Source organism: Vulpes vulpes, chromosome X, assembly GCF_048418805.1.
Source record: "Vulpes vulpes isolate BD-2025 chromosome X, VulVul3, whole genome shotgun sequence".
In the NCBI taxonomy this organism is placed as follows: Eukaryota; Metazoa; Chordata; class Mammalia; order Carnivora; family Canidae; genus Vulpes; species Vulpes vulpes.
The window spans coordinates 105,548,999-105,564,792 of NC_132796.1; positions in this window are offsets into that span (position 1 = coordinate 105,548,999).

Sequence of the window (15,794 nt, forward strand, 5' to 3'; positions counted from 1 at the left end):
CTGGACATTCTGGGAGCTAGAACTTTTAAAAATTATTACAGCAAACATTTATTGAGCACCTAACTCTATGAAATAGGTATATAGGTATCCCCATTTTGCACACAATAAAACTTTTGAATAAATAAGAAATATAGTCAGAGAGTAAGTACCATGGACATTTATAAGAAGAAAATGTTGGGGCACTTGGGTGGCTTAGTTGGTTAAGCAGCTAACTCCTTTTAAATATATATTAATACATATTAATATATATTAATGTTAATATTAATATAAATTATTAATATAAATTAATATATCTTATTGAAGTTCGATTTACCAACATTTAGTATAACACCCAGTGCTCATCCCATCAAGTGCCCCCTCAGTGCCCGTCACACAGTCACCCCATTCCCCCCACCCACCTCCCCTTCCACTACCCCTTGTTTGTTTCCCAGAGTTAGGAGTCTCTCATGTTTTGTCACCCTCTCTAATTTTTCCCACTCATTTTCCTTCCTTTCCCCTGTAATCCCTTTCACCATATCTTATATTCCCCGTATGAGTGAAACCATAAATGATTGTCCTTCTCTGATTGACTTACTTCACTCATCATATTACCCTCCAGTTCCATCCACATCGAAGCAAATGCCAACTCTTGATTTCTAGTCAGGTCATGATCTGAAGGTCCTGGTATCAAGCCCCATGTTGGGCTTCCCACTTAGTGGGGAGTCTGCTTCTCTCCTTCTCCCTCTTATCTTCCTGTTCTCTGTCTCTCTGTCTCTGACTCTCTCTGTGTGTCTCAGATTAATTAATTAATCTTTCTTTAAAAAGAAAATGTCATAGGACTTGCTCACAGATAACAGAAAATCTTGAGATGAAGATATAAGACTGGATCATAAAGGAGGGAGAGGTCAGCTGGATTTGCAGCTATGGTCTCAGATAGACCACCTCTCCCAAAGGTGTGAGTGTGGCTAGAGAAAAGCAGAGGCTGATGATCAGATCTTTGAAGATGCTCATGGTTTACTAGAGAGTGAAAAAAGGAAACTATCAAGTGAGATCAAAAGGAAATCAGAGAGGAATTAACTTATATTGTCCTGGAGCTTAAAAATGGGAGGAGTTTCAAGGAATGTGAGAATGAGTGTGTCAGCTAAAACCAAAGAAGGAAGTGTGACCTCCAACAACACAGTTTTACTTTTTCTTCTCATTCCTCCCTCAAATGTACTATGTAACGAAGCAAATGTTGATAGTTTTCTTGCAATATATGAAAACTGAGATGCAGAAGCATGATGTGTTGACAGGTATTAAGACAACTCTTTGATGTAGTCAAATCCTAGAGATGTGTCAACATTTCCACAGCCAGAGATTTTTGGGCGCATCACCAGATCATTCTTTGCAAAAGTATTTGATGTTTCGAAAATTACATTATCGATTTATTTCACAAGAGGAAAGAAGAATCTGCGCTAACAATCTCTTCTTCCCCTCCAACAACAACCAGTTTCCCATAGTAGAAAAACATGGCTCAATGGCATAAGGTTAGGATTCACAAAATGCTTCAGCCAAATATGTTACTGGTAGTTATCTTCTGCTGGGATTAGAACCTACAAATGTAAAGCTCTAAATTGTGCACTTTCTTCTGGTAGGCCTCTTAATACAAACCAAATGAAGAAGAAATAACCCTCAAAATGACAGCTCTTTTGCCTTCATTTTTTTCTAAATGGTTAACATACCATTTGGATTTTTGAGGGGCGATGAAGTTTCACTGACCAATGATCTTTGATGCTGTCTATTAAAACACAGCAAGATCGGGTATATTACAATCCAAGTTGCTTCTTGCTTGATAAGCTATAATCTGTAGCTTAAGAGCCATAGCTTATGTAAAGATACTTCTAAAATGTGGTATGTTAAAATTTTCGCATAACTTTAATGACTGTGCCCCTACACACATGCCTATTTAAGTCCATCCAGTACTTGCAAGGGTGAAGGGATTATAAACTATTTCAGCTAACTAAACTAATGGAATTTTTGTTTTCAGATACTTACTTTGGCTTCATGTAGACATGGTCTGATAAACAGATTTTCAGTGCAGAAAAAATGTTAAAGATGTAGAATAGATTGGAACAAGGGAAAGCTAAAAGAATAAAAGAAACTTAAAGAAGGTTGAAGCATTTTCTTAGTCTGTCTGACCTTCTACTTAGGTCCACGGGAAAAGGTCAAGTCTCTTTCTCTAGACAAAAGTGAATCTGATTTAAATGGTGATATTGGATTTTTCAGATCACTGCAGAATGGCAATCGTGCTATTCAAATGATTCATTTCTTTTGTTGACTCCACTTTGTCTTCTAATCTTTATATAACTGAATAGCAAAAGAAGCACCTTAAATAATGAAAGGAACTTCAAACACTCACAGGGACTATTCCATCTCTGTTTTTCTCTGTCCATCAGCTATAAACTTTACATTAACCCTAGCTAGCCAGCTCTCAAAAGTGCTGTACCATCTATAAGGAAGATTTGTGGGGAAAGGAAGGAAGTCTAGGTCTATTATCTAGGTTCCTCTTTCTATGGGAATGATGCAGAGGGGACATTGTCTACAGATGGGGGTACACAGGGAGTGTTAAGGGCAAGATGGTGTGATACATATTTGGTGTATCCTCAGATTCCCACATCAGGAATGAGGTGTTCATTATCCTAACTAGAGTGTTAGCTTCTGAAAGCTTCAAACTGAATTTCTTTCTGAGAATCACTGTGATCCAAAGGTAATTTCCTCACCCGAGGCTACTGTTACTCCCCAGGGACAGTCCACATCCAGTACTTGGCAATGTGGGTGTAGAAAGCCAGTACCCTTTATGTTTATTGAGAACAATATAAGAGGCCCATCCCAGCTGTAGAACTCTAGATCAGTTGAGGCCTCTGTTGCAACTGCATATCGGTAGACTCTCCCTCTACTAAATCCTGCTTTCTCCACCACTTTACATTACTGTTCAGACAGCACTACCCAAGAAAACACCTGCACACAAGTTTTCATCTCAAAGTCTTTTTCTTGGAAAATTTGGCCTAAGCCAGAAGGGGAAAGTAGAGATGGCGCTAGCTAGAAACAGAAGGTCTCTAAAGCTCGGTTTTCCTCCTTTCTTCTGGATTAGTAATAAAATACCGTATTCCTGGCCTACTACTTTCAGCCTAGGAGTTGCTGAGATTTTACCAGTACTGAGGATGTTTCTGATCTATTTATACTCCACTGCATCTAGTGTGACTCCATTGGGATGGATGAAATACCCTGTGATATTTTAACTGAATTGACTAATCAATTCAGTTAAAATGGTAGACCCACTCAACTGTGTAGATAACAGCCAAAGAAAAGTGAATCAAATTGGACTGGGGAATTTAAGGATAACCACTAAAGACTTACGTGACTCATAAATTTGAAACTTTTTTCCTCAGTAGAGTGAGTGATTAAATAAAGGACTGATGGACAGAGAAAAAGGAATGTATTAAGGGAGGTGCTGAGACAGACATTATTAATACATAGGCTATTACCCTTGCACTTCTAAATGATGCAGGATTACTGACAAGGGACAGGAATGTTTTGTGCCTCAGTTTGATCATTTTGAAAATAAAGACTTTTGATAAGTTTGGGGCGATACAACCTTCTCAAAACCAGAGACTTTTTAAAAAATCCCTATTCTCACCCTCAATAATACCACAGACCCCACAGACCCCATGATTTGAAATACTAAATCCACTATACAAATTGCCTTTTAGTAAGTAGTAATTTATTTTCTCATATTTAAGTGATTAGCTACATAGGGATCTGTCAATAAGAGCTTCTGATGAATGTGAGGTAATCAGTTAAATCATACTAAGCTCATAAAACTTCAACCAAAGCAAAGACACTTGATGTTCTAGTTAGCCTATGTAACTTTATTTTTGAGAAGCTAGGGTTTCCAATGGAAAATAGCTACATATATCCTATTATTGGCTTAGAAAGCCAATAGGAACCCCATGGTATCAGATTGGAAACCACTAGACTGGTTTTACCTTGAAAGTCCCTCTCAGCTATATTATTCTGTTTTATGAAATTTCCAAATGATGTTTGATTTTAGCAATTCATTTTTACCCATTTTTCAATTATGAAAAGTCACACCTGATTCTGAGCCTTAATAATTCCAAGAAGTAATTTCCTTGTTAATTCATAATTATCTCATTAGAGGTGAGAATCAGAAGTTTGTTATGACAACCTACATGACAACTGGTGTTGAGAAAGTCACAATGACCTACATCTCTCATTCTCTTTCTTTTCCTTTCTTCCTTCTTTACTTCCTTCTTTTTTTAAGTAGGCTCCATGCCCATTGTAAGGCTTGAATTCATGAGGCTGAGATTAGGAGTTACGTGCCTTACCAAGTGATCCAGCCGGGTGCTCTCTTCCACCTCTTATTTTAACTCAGCAAGGTAAATCACGGGCCACAGAAATCTTGGATCCATTATTCCAGCAATATAACCTAAACCTTCCAGTGTGTGAATCCTGCCCCCCAAACCAATTCTTTGCATATAGAATTACATCTGTCATCTGAATTCTTTCTGTAATTTCCCTGGATTTCATGGGTTACTGTGTTTGTAAGTGAAAAAGGAATGTCATCATCCACCAGAGACACATACATTTTGTACAGACATGGAAAACATTTGGCCCTGGGCTCACGGGAAAGTGATGGCATAGATTATCCATGCTTATTGGCAGGGCTGGTGCAATTTACTGGCATGCCTGAGGAGTTTCTAACCAATATGCAAAGTATCTCCATTTATGGACAAGATGGCTTTATTATGTAGTAGCAGAGAGGCCTGGCTGAGAGGAATGCCAAAGCCTCCCTTCAAGCTGCCTAGCTCCACACTACAAATCTCAGCCAGAGTATGGAAATTAGAATCTTACTTGATTCTAAATAACATTTCATGTTAGTGTGGGGAGGGTGGGAATACTCCACATGTTGAATAATAATGACATTAATTACTCTTTTTTTGAAAAAAAAAAAGGCTGAAGTTATAGAGGGACTGCAGAAGAGCTTCTTGGGCTACTTTATTTTTTTTTAAGATTTGTTTATTTATTTGAGAGAGAAAAGAATAGTGGGGAGGGGCAGAGGGTAAGAGAGGGAGAGAATCCCAAGCAGGCTCCATAACCAGCTTGGAGCCAGATATGGAGCTCAGTCCCATGACCCTGAGATCATGACCTGAGCCGAAAACAGAAGTCAGACACTTAACCAACTGCGGCCACCCAGGCACCCTTTGGGCTACTTTTTAAAAAAAAAAAAAATTTTATTTTTTCATGAGAGAGAGAGAGAGGCAGAGACACAAGCAGAGGAAGGAGAAACAGGCTCTATGCAGGGAGCCCGAAGTGGGACTTGATCCCAGGACTCCAGGATCACACCCTGGGCCCAAGGCAGGCGCTAAACCACTGAGCACCCAGGGATCCCCCTTGGGCTACTTTAAATACACTTCTACTGTGATAAAAACATACTGAAATAGAGTGCTTTTGGGGTTCCTGTGAGTCTTGCTTGCCTTAATTCACCAAATGCTAATGGGCAAGGACTCTTCAGTTTAGAAAGGCATTCAAAGTCGTGTTCAAAGACCAATGCAGTCAGATCACATATGCAGGGCTCTGCCATTTTGGAGGTCACTCAACATTAATGCCTCGATACATGGTTTTGATACCATGTAGAGGTAGTACAGAATGCTGCTTGTGACTTTATTAGCAGCACCTCTTTAAGTTGCTTACTGTCTAGGTGGATTGGCTTTCTGGGAGACTGTCACTATCATTTAGGTTCTATGAATTTAGTAATCTATGGATTTAGATTGACTTACAGCTAACAGAACTGTGATTATGTTTGAAAAACACCCAGGCTTCTTCTTCACTTATTTATGTGAACCTTGGAGGGCAACTTTCTTTATTCTGTTCTCAGGATTTGACCAGATAACATCTCAGAGGCACTGGGGACCAGGCACTGTTTTTTTCCATCACAGTTTCAGCAGAGGGCAGGGAACAACTGTAGCATACTGAAAGGCGCCCTGGAGTGGGAGGGAGTTGTGGAAGGTGCTTTAGGAACAGTACTAACTTGCTATCTAATGGAGGGCAATCACTTCACTCTCTAGGATGTGGTTCTCCTGTTTACAAGGTGACAGGCCCCGGGGCATGGGAAGAGAAGGACATTTCTTTTTATTGAAAGTTTTCCATATAATAGACACTGTGCAAACTCTTTAATACCTTATCTCATTCAAAACTATCCTAGGAGGTAGACACTAGCATTCTTTTTTTTTGAGATTATATTTTTATTTATTTATTTGAGAGAGAATGAGAGAAAGCATCCACAAGCGGGGGTGGTGTGGGGAAGGACAGAGGGAGAAGGAGAAGCAGACTCCCCGCTGAGCAGGGAACCTGACATGGGGCTCTATCGCAGAACCCTGAGATTGTGACCTTAGCCAAAGGCAGTTGCTTAGCCGACTGAGCCATCTAGTCTCCCCAACACTATCATTCTTCCATCTTACAAAGAAGCTAAAGCTCAGAGAAACTAGAAGTTTCAAATATTGCTCAACACAATCCTAAGAGTCCATGAAGGTGCCTCTGCAACTCTCAAGGTAGTGAAAGGGTAGATACCTTGACCCCCAGTTTCAATGAAACCTACTTTGCTTTTATATGTGTATTTGTACATATATAATTTCTATTATATATATAGTTTTTATTATATATATATAAAATATGAAGCTATATATATATACACATGTATATATATATATATAGTTGTATATATTGAATTTCCATGTAAATTTTTCTTTGTATTCTAGATTCTGCTATAGAAAGACAATTGAGTGTAGTAATCTCAAAGATCCTGTCTGTCTCCAATATGACATAAAATATCTAGTCTCTGTAAGAAAATACTAAAAGGTAGACATCTGCTGGGCCCTCTCATTAGGGAGCCTCAATTTATCACATGAGTTTGAAATAGTCTATGTTGTTCTTTTGCTCTTACTATAGAAACAGACATTCCTGAACTTGTTATGACTCATAGTATTTTGACTTCCACATAGAAAGCCAGGTTGATCTGGACAGGGCCAAGATGAAATGCAAATATGAGTGGCTGGGTAAGCTTATACCTTTAGACTCAGTGTCCTAGGCAAAGCAAAGCAAAAGTTCAGGGTGAAATTGGGACTGTCCTCAGTTCTCTAAGTCACTTGAGGGAGAGGTGAGCTATTAGGTTTGCCCCACTTAGACAAGGCCGGGACAATCTCCAATTCCCTAGCTAATTAGGCAGCCCTTACTGCCCTGTGGAAGTTTCCAGTATTGCATACTGTCATAAATATGAGTAAAGCACCCCATCTTGGCTGTGAAATCACTCGAAGTTACAGTTCGGTTTTATTTTAGCACTCCTTACCATCCATCTCTGTCCAAGTTTATTGCTAAAGACAATGTAAAAAGAAAATCTCATAAAAGAATGAGATTTAAAGCCACCCAATCAGCTCTAAAATGTTTTCCTGATCAATAGGCTTTTTCTGAAAAAAAAAAAAAAGAAGAAGAAGAAGAATTAGGCAAACAAAACTACCGAACATTATAAGTCAATTGGCACCAAAGCTGGGAACATGACCTGAAGCTTCATCAATGTATTAATTCCTCCAGACAGGCAGTAGATTCTGCTGTGACCTCCAAACCCATCATGATCCAGGGTTCCTTTGCCTGCTCTCCTTCCCAGGGCCCTGCACCCTAGGTATAGAGGTGAGGAATAACAGTCTCCTCATTAGGCTTTAGCAATAATCCCTTGGTGTTGGTGTTTTGTAATCTCTAGAGCAGTAGGATGTGTTTCTAATTTCTCCAACCAATATTTCTTGAAGAGGAAATTTTGGGAAGTGGTAGATATGTTCATTATATCTTGGTTGTGATGGTGGTTTGCAGGTATATACATATCAACACTCGTCAGATTGTAGAATTGAACTATGGGCAGTTTATTGTGTCAATTATACCTCGATAAATCTGTTAAAATGATTTTTGGATGCTTCCCCTGTGCCAGACACTGTACTTGATGCTGAGAATACACCAATAAAGACGGCCTCACAGTTGCATCCTGTTTGGTTGAACCATAAGAAATAGCTGTTTGCATATGTGAGAAATGAACAAATACTGATAATGGACTAATGTAAGTTATCAATTATATGTGCTGTATAGTCACCATGAGATAGGTGGTGTGGGTATGAATCCCATCTTATAGAGGAGAAAATTGGTGCTCACACAGGTAAGATGACTTGCCATAGGATACTTCCTCTGGAATTTTCACATCTTAGCCATCTCTTATCCAGGCTGTCTGGCCTTTGTTTTGTTTTAAAGATTTTCATTTATTTATTTGAGAAAGAGAGAGCACAAGCAGGGTGAGGAACAGAGGGAAAAGCAGACTCCCTGCTGAGGAGGGAGCCTGATGCCAAGCTTGATTCTGGAGCTCTGGGATCATGACCTGAGCCGAAGGCAGGTGCTTAACTGAGCCACCCAGTTACCCTGAGGCTGTCTGGCTGTTGTATACTGAGAAAGCCAACTTATTCAGGGCTGGACACAGAGACCACTGACCAAAGGTATAGAGAGTAAACTCTGGGTATGAGATAATTGTGGTATCTATGTTCCAAGTGGTCCTTGGAGCTGCTACTTGCGAAGTGACTCTAAGGAGCCCCTGGGCCCCAAGGTCCAGTCCTGTTGTCAATGTTAACATATGCCTCTTTGTTGAGCTAGTCTCTTGTGCTTGGGATTTGTCTGTGGATCTGAGGTGCTTGACTCCGTTTGTTGCAACCTTGCCTAGCTCTTGGTGCTTTGGTTTCTACTCATCATCTGCTTTTTTTTTTTTTCTCTATTTCCAAGTGACTCTGACTTTTCATTTTTCAATGGCTTGGTTTTCCTGCCCAATAGTGAATCTTACCTTCTAATTAGAAACAGTACCTTCCAGATCATGGACTAAAAGGCCCTGAGGATAGCATGGCATAATAATTTTTTGTTAAATATATTTTGGATTAAAAAATATATATATTTTGGATTCATGAAATGATCCTTGCCATCAGTGGATATTTATTTATCATTCATTATTGTTCAATTACTTTCTATAAAATAGGAACAATGATAGTCCCTTAATTTATGGAGCTTTATAAGCATTAAGTGAAATAATCCATGCAGACAACCTAGAACAGTGCCTATACGTAGTTAGCAGTTAAAAATGTTAGCTATTTTTACTACACACACAACATCACATAAAATGGTCAGTGCATGGGTGGAGGGGGGCAGGATTAGGGGCAAAACAGAGATGGATAACACAAAGCTACTGCTTATAAAAAGCTTGCAGTCTATTATCTATTTTTAGTATAAGGGATAATATGATGATTAAAAAATTTTAAAGGCAAAATATGCTAAAGGAAAGGTAAAATTCCAAGTTAGGGATGGGGGGTGTTGAAAAAAACTTCATGTGGAGTGTGGCATTTGAAGTGGCCCCTGAAGGACAAATCAGCTTTTGGCCTGAGACATTGGCAAGAATGGAGATGGGAACGTGTTCCTGGGCATGTGGAAGAAAGGCAAGTTGGTGTGGTATATACCTGTAAGGCTGCAGGAGGTAAAGCTATAAAGGTAGATGAAGACCACACTTGAGTAGATTTTAGTGTGGAGCCACTACAAGTACCTGTCAGATCACTTTGTGCATTCTTTTTTTTTTAAGATTTTATTTATTTATTCATGAGAGACACAGAGAGAGAGGCAGAGACATAGGCAGAGGGAGAAGCAGGCTCCCCACAGGGAGCCCAATGCAGGACTTGATCCCAGGATCTGGGGATCACAACCTGAGCCAAAGATAGATGCTCAATCTCTGAGCCACCCAGGTGCCCCCACTTTAAGCATTCTGAGCCCAGTGTCAAGTGCAACTGGATGTTTGTCACAACTTATGGTGAAACAGATTCAGGAGCTCACTATGACAGCTAACTCTAAAAACTGTTTCTTCTGGAACTCTCTGATAGGACACAATGAGAAGAACACAGCATCACTTGTGTGGTATTGCTACCAAAGGTGCACAACCTGAATCAAATAATGAAGGAACATCAGACGAACTCCAATGAAAGGGCATTCTACAAAGTAGCTAGCTGGAAATATTCAAGAGTGTTGAGATTTAGAGAGTGAAAGAGAGGCTGAGGGGCTACATAGGAAGGAGACTCCAAAGACATGACAACTAAATACAACACATGTTTCTAAACTTGATCCTTTTACTATAAAGGACATGATTGGGACAACATGATTGATTGGTGAAGCTTGGGTGGGGTCTAAGGATAAGATTAGAGTTATATATTAACATTAATTCCCTGATTTCAATGGTCACATTGCAGTTATATAGGAGAATGCCCTTATTTATAGGAAATACTGAAGTATAGTAATGCAACAGGGCATCACGATGGAAACTTGCTCTCAAATGATTCAGGGGGAAGAAAAGGTCTGTGAACGTTATTGGCTGTATTTGAATCTTTTGTGTAAGTTTGGGATTGCTTCAAAAATATGTATAAAATTACTAAAGTAAATTTCCCAGGGGGAAAAGTAAGATTAAAATAAAGTTAGGAAGTTATCTTTAGACAAATTCTGTCTAAAGCTGGCTACATGGTTTCCTGGAGAAGCCCCTTAGATTGCCATACATCTGGATGCAGGATTATGGGTCAGAGGCCAGCATGGCAGAAGGCTGCAGGGCCTTTTGAGGGAGCACACATAAAGAAGCAGTATCTGGGAATGGTCTTTTGCTTCAAGCTCTTTAGTCATATATTGCGAACTTTGGACCCCTCTCCTTGCTGTAAGAAGCAGAGGGCAGAGAGAAATAACACTGTGGCCCAATAACCGTATGCTACTTCACATATGGGCTGCCTTTCCTCTGCTTGTAAGAAACATTAACAGGTATATTTATGCCCTACCTGATACATTTTGATAAGCCCTATGGGAACATGGAAAAAAAATTTATCATGCCCATCCTCTTTACCCCGGCTTAATCAGAAACAAGCTCTGGCTCGATAGTTGAAATGTATGGAGACCACCTACTTTCCATGAGGCTTTTAGAAGGCTCATTCCTCCTTTAGCATGGTTAGGGATTGTCTGTGTTGGCAAAATCTGTTACAGAGGAAATCAAGTTGAGAATGTTCAGTCCCCATCCCACACCCCAGTTTCTGCCACAGTTTCAGCCACAACTACAACCTGCCACCCAAACTGTGATGACATCTTTCTGAAAAGCCCAAGAGGTGTGCTACCTTGCCCAGTTGGCTGAAAACCCAACTGGATGGTATCCAGTCTACGTAATTCCAAGGGTCAATGATTAAATCCCTCAACCAGTTGCCTGTTAAGCACTTTGGATAACTTATGCTAACATTTATTTGTCCTTATCATATGCCAGACACTATGTTATGCGCTTTTTATTAGTTTATTTGATTTTCCTAAAATCCTATTAGGTGGGTACTAGTTTTATTCTTAATTTTACAGAGGAGGATGCTGAGATTTGGACAAGGAATCTTACTTGCTCAAGGTCACACATCTCTGAAGTTGCCAAGCTGATATTTGATCCCAGGTTGAATTGATCCCAAAGCCAGTCCCTTGGCCACTTTGCTATACTGTCTCTCAGGCCATTCAGTCTTATCAACTGTAGCATGGGGAATACTGGGCCCCTTCAAACAGTGTCCAGATGATGCTATTCAATCAGTTGGTGATCCCCGGAGGCAGAGATTCCTTTTTGCTTTCAAGATAGGCCTAATAAATCTGGGAGTTCTGCTCTAGTCACTACCTCCTATAAAAATAGAGGAACTTTGTTTTCTTCTGTTTAATTATTTAATGCACCAGTATTATGGAGAAACTGGTACCTGTTTTAGCATTGTACTAAGAATGAGACCATTACGAAAGATGTGTGATACAGGGACCCTGCCTCCAAGGAGCCAACAGCCAGGTCAAGAAGGCACTGGCATGGGAGAAATAATAGTCAGGAATGCTGGGGAGAACATAATTGAGCACTCAGTGGTACAGTACTGATTTGAATAGACATTAGGGTTCAGCAGACAGAGAAGAGGTGAATTGTAATCAATATTCACATCTAAGCCAATTGATGAGGACAAATGTCCCCTAGTCAGTTCCTTGTGCTTCTCAGCAATCTCCTACTCCCTTTCAGGACTGTTTACTAGCCAGCCACTTTCACTATTTATCCCCTCACCCCATGGTCTTTTTCTTCGTAGCCTTTATCACAATATGATTTGATCATATGTGTTTCCTTGTTTTGTGTCTTGTCCATCTCTCCCACTGGATTGTCAGCTCCTTGACAGCAGGAACTTTGTTGTCTACACTGATGAATCCCCAGGCCCTACAAAAGTCCCTAGCTCAACACATATTCTTTTGGACAAAGGAGTGAACTCTTGCCAGATCTGCTCTATTCAGCTCTCTCCTACTTTTCTGAGGCCAAGGCTGTCCCCAGTGCCAAAGCCATAGTTAGCTACTGCAGATAAGTATAGTAGTTACTGTTCATTGAGCCTTGCTATTATGAGTCAGGGTATGTAATATGATCCAAACCAACCATCCCATGAAGTAAAGAATGTTGTTCTTCCCAGCTTCCCAATGCAGCAACTGAGGCCTTAAGACATTATGAAACTTATTCCTTTCACATACCTAAGAAGTAACTGAGTTCCAATGAAGGATGACGATATACCTCATGTTCTCTGGCTATAGTCTTCTGACAAGCTTTAGTGGTATTAGAACATGTCCAGAATCGGAGGCAGAAAAGTAGAACCCTGAAGAGGTGAGAGTGGAGGAAGGATGGATGAGAGTTGGTGGGTAGGTGTCTGAGGTTGAATTGTGCGCCCCATTCACATGTTGAAGTTCTAACCCCAGTACTTCAGAATGTGACCTTATGTGTAAACAGAATCTCTGCAGATATAATTGCTATAATTACTATAATATGAGGTCAGATTTCAGTAAGGTGGAACCTAAGTCCAATATGACTGGTGGTCTTACAAAAGGGAGATATTTGGACATAGACACACACATAGGGAGAATGTTCTGGGATGATGAAGGCAGATTGGAATGATGGCCATCAAACCATCACAAACTACTAGAGAGGCATGGAATAGAGTTTTCCCTTACAGGCCTCAGAAGGTACCAACCTTGCCCACACATGAATAAAGTTCCGTAGGTTAAGCCACAAGTATGTGGTGTTTTGTTACGGCAGCCCTAGCAAAGGAATACAGTAGGAGTGGAAATACTGAGGTATTTCTTACCTTACAGCTCCTGGTAGGCATCCTGGCTGATATTTCATCCTAGCCTCTCCTACTTTCAGCCACAACCCAATCTGGCATTCTGAAGATGCAGATGTAGCTTCCTTGTGGCAAGACCCTGTGAAGGCTTTTGGAAACGAAGCAGTGATTTCCTAGAAGAGGAAAGGGAGCTTCCTCATTCTCCTTGTTAATTCTGATGTCCAGGCCCTTGGATCCTAGTGTATGGGAACTGCCACTTACGGACTCTTACACAAAAGTCTGCAGAGACTTCATAGACTGTGGCCTCTTTGAGGCCAGTGTTGCCCTGAATTAGCCCACATCTTTGTATGTGCATGAACTTCAGAAGATCCCAGGAAGCTAGATCCTTCACACATCATCTGTTGATGGCCCTGCTTGAAAGAATAAGCTAAAAACAGGACACTGAAGGAAGAGACATCCGTAATCTCTGCAATGTCTGGTGCAGGCTATTGATTTCATTGTCCTTTAACCCTCTGGCACCAGGCTGATATTATATTACTGGTAACAAAGAGAATCCTGCCAAGAATTGTTACATAGCTGGAAGACACTAGAGTAGATCTTTTCACAATAGAAATGAGGGCTCAAGACTGATTTTATAAAGAAGGGCAAGAAAAAAATGTTTGTGCCTATCCCAGGTGCAATACCCATTCCCACAAACCTGCGCAGGGATTTTCCGCAATTTGGAGTCTCTTCTAAGCCCCAGCAATTTCTGTCCTAGACCGAACTTCCCTATCCTGACAAAAGGAACCTTTCCTCCTGAGTGGGGTTAGAGTTTGATTTCAAGCATGTTTCTGTAAAGGGCCAGAGGGTGAATAATTTAGGCTTTGACAGCCATCTCTGCTACAACTCAGTCATGCTGTTGCTGTGTAAAAGTGGCTCTAGAACATCCGGAAATGAATGACTGGAGTGGGGTGCCAGTAAAACTTTCTCCAAAAAAATAGCTAGTGGCCAGATTTGGCCTGTAGGCCATAGTTTGCCAACCCCTGGTACGTAGCATAAAAGAACTAGAACTTTGCTACCTATGGAAGCATGTTCCTGTTTCCAAAATTTTGGTGTCCAGATATTTCCTGGGCAGTGTCATCCTAGAGCCACATTTTTGGGCATCACTGTCATGAACCAGAAGAGAGAAATGAATAAATCTATCTCATTATTCCATTTAGGGCTCCCTATTGCCAACACCGAAGTAAAGTGATGCTGACCTGTGACCTTTTAATTGCTTCCCCTAGAATATATCAGCCCATAAATTTTGTGAAAAGGAAGAAATTGCCCTGTAGAGTGTCTCCTTCAGTGGCGAAATGGCATTCATAGAGGAGGACTAGCCTGTGTGTCAGAAGCTCTGGCTTCTTGTCCCTGTCTCTGCCCCTGACAAACCCAGTGACCCCTCACAATCATTTCATCACTTCAGCATGACAAGTCCTCCTCTACCAGACTCTGCAGGACTGTCAGGGGAGTAAACTAAAAAGACCAAAATAAGAGATGTGAAAGCATTTGGTAAAAAGCCCCGACATTACAGATCTAGTTCTCCATGGAAGCCAGGATGGTGAGAGGGATGCTCTTCTGCATAGATGGAAATGTTACACCTGAGATAGAGCACTGAACCCTCATGACGCAGAGACCAGGACAGGAGAGGACAAAGGGCTGCATGCAAAGCTGGGGCAGCTTCAAGTCTTCCCAGCAGATAGGCGGTTATCATGTCACTTACATCTAAATTAATTCCTTTCACATTTGGCTGTTTCCCGGTAAGTTTATTGCAAAGAGCAGGTGCTAGTTATTGAATTTCTTTGCTTATTTTCCCCAAAATCTATTAAATCAGCACCAAACAGAATTCTCTGACACTAGAGCAAGTGATTTATTTATCTATAGTTATCTAGTGCATCTGGCTTTGATAGGCTTCATTTCTATGTGTTAAAAATACAGAGCCCTTTAAAAGTTAATTTTATTGCAAAAAGAAAAAAAATAGCTTTATAGGGGAATGTGGATGGGAATGAAGGGGAGCAGCTCTCTGACAAGTTTAATATCTGTGCTTTTTAAAAATGCATCAAAACAGGGGTGCCTGGGTGGCTCAGTCAGTTAAGTGACTGACTTTTGGTTTCGGCTCAGGTCGTGATCTCAGGGTCCTGAGATCCAGCCCCGCCTCAGACTCTGCGCTCAGCAGGGAATCTGCATTGGATTCTCTCCCTCTGCCCCTTCCCTCCATGAACACTCGCTCTCTCATTCTCTCTTATTAATCAATCAGTCAATCTTTTAAAAAATGCATCAAAACATACACAATATAAGTTTGGAACAATAGGCCTGATTTTGGTCATAAATCTTTATAAAGATCTCTTGCTTCGGTTTAAGCTTGAGGTGGGTGATTTGGTGCTGGGGAAAGAATAGTGAGACCAGGAAGCCTGATTTGAGTCCAGGCTCTGCCACTAACTTGCTTTGTGATTTTAGCTAAGTTACTGAGTCATTTTTGCCCTGAGTCTTCTCACTTGTAAAATGAAGAGTTTTAATTTGTTGTACTCTAAGACTTTTTCCCACCCACTTTCT